The sequence below is a fragment of the Ursus maritimus genome, unplaced genomic scaffold (assembly GCF_017311325.1).
Source record: "Ursus maritimus isolate PB19 unplaced genomic scaffold, ASM1731132v1 scaffold_6, whole genome shotgun sequence".
Taxonomy (NCBI): Eukaryota; Metazoa; Chordata; class Mammalia; order Carnivora; family Ursidae; genus Ursus; species Ursus maritimus.
Window position 1 is genome coordinate 41,576,318 of NW_024426774.1, and position 2,224 is coordinate 41,578,541.

The window sequence follows — 2,224 nt, forward strand, 5'->3', positions numbered from 1 at the left end:
ATACATAAGTAAGTTCTGCCTGCAAAGTCTTTTTCTCAAGAACAACATACAAAATAACCTTATGAAGCAATGTTCCTTTTCCTTGTCAAATTGTTTTTGTCATCCAAAAGTAGTCATAATATTTTCTTTTCATACAATGCCTTAAAAATTTAACTCATGCCTCTTTTAGTTACTTCAGTATACACTTCAATATATAATGATTGGATTAGAGAATGTAAATAAATTTAACATCCCATTTTTACTTAATTAAGGCAAGTATAATATACTATTTGGAAGAAATTATTATGTTATGATTCTTTAGGAGAATCATTCAATTGGATAGAGAATTTTAGTGATTTAAGATGTTTTATTCCAGAAATTCAAAAATCCCTGATGGCTACAAGTAGGGAATTTGAAGAAATTCATGTCATACATATTTCTTCTGCATATCCTTTGGAGACATTTATTCTTAGCATAAAATGAAATAAAATTACTTTTATTACATGTACAAGAGATCTGACATTATGCAGCTCAAAAAAAAATCCAATTTGACAAGGACATATCTTTTAAAGATTCTTAAATATATCATTTTTATTTTAAAGAAGGAAAGTATCAGTTTTTGGTCTTAGAGAAGTTACAGGAAAAATTAAAAACAAGCTAAAGTGTTTATCCCTTAGACGTGTATTACCCAGATTCAGATTTAGAAGACCTGGGTTTGAATCTAAATCTGCCATTTACTTTCTGTGTTCTTTCGTCAAGTTATTTAATTCCTCAGAACCTCAAATTTCACATATTACTTTGTTAATATTTCACATATTATTTATGCTAATTTGTACTATAACCTGAGACTGCAGCCCCAATTAAGAGAAAACTTAGAATACCCTATTGCTGTTATGGATAAAACATTTGTATTTGAGAACATATAAAGTATTTAGTGCCACAAAAGGCCACAATTGGTAAAGTGGGTGGAAAAACCATGGCAAAAATAAAGAAAAATTAAAAATTCTAGATTCACCATAGGTTCTGTTTATCAGCAATTGGTTATAAATATTTATTGTATTTGTGCCAGACAAGCATGATTTTTTTTTACCTTTTTGAGCCAAGGGTTGTGTCAGAAGACACACACGCACATACACACACCTTAATACCATCACTTCATTTGAATTCTAGCTGTTGGTCCATTTCTAGCTGTATTGGCCTTGTATTAAAAAACTGGAACACTTGATTTCTTTTTAAATTGCCAAAGAAGATACTTTTGCCTTTTTCTGAGTTATTCAGAGTGTTCAGACCAAAGGAGAACAAACAGTCTTTGTCTTTGACATGCAATGAGTAACTTTTAACATTATGGGAAATGTCATGAAATTATAGCCATGCTTGAACTGAGACTGAGAACCAAGAGGCTGTCTTCTTCATTTCAAAATAAATTTGAGGTCACTGTGGGAGATACATTTCTTTTCATTCATGTGAGAGCCTTGGTTACCTCTTAGGAGCATGATATTTGCCTTCATCTTTCACCTTAAGTCTGAGCAAATGTAAGACAGTGATATAAATACATCTCTGTCACAGGTAATACAAGATGCATTGATACTGTTTTCCTCTCTTTTAGAGCAGAGGAGAAAAGATACTTCCCTTGAACTATTCAAACTGGGTGTAGTCATGTGACTTGCTTCCACCAGTGAAATGTGTGTGTTACTTCCGGGCAAAGCATTTAGTGCAAGGGCTGCTGGGATTGAGGAAGCGTGTGCCTCGTGTGGGTGGACGGCTATGCTTTCCCATGCGTGACAGCTGCCCTCAACAGTAAGCTGAATACAAGGAGCACTAAGCATGAACAAAAAACAAGCCTTTGTTTTTCTGAGTCATCACAATTTTGAAGGCTGCTTATTTTCATGTATAGGCAAAGTAAGCCTGATTTATGTAATCATTTCGCCAGCAGCTTCCAGAGTTATCCTTCTGCCTATCAGGCTTTCTTCCGGAAAGGTGATCAGTGACTCATCCTTTCACTAAGCCTTTTTTTAAAAAAGTGGACCTAGTTGTTCTTTTTCCTTATATATTTCAGAGTTCTAAAAGAGTGGATTCGTGAGAAGATACGCTAAAAACCAGGAATATTGTAAAAACAACAAATAAAACATCTTTTACCATAGGAGTCCAACTCAGTATCGTCTTGCCAGAAAATTAGTTAACTGAAGCCTCAGATTTCCTTAGCCAGAGTTCAGCTTATAACTCATAAAATGAGCCTAACATTCTC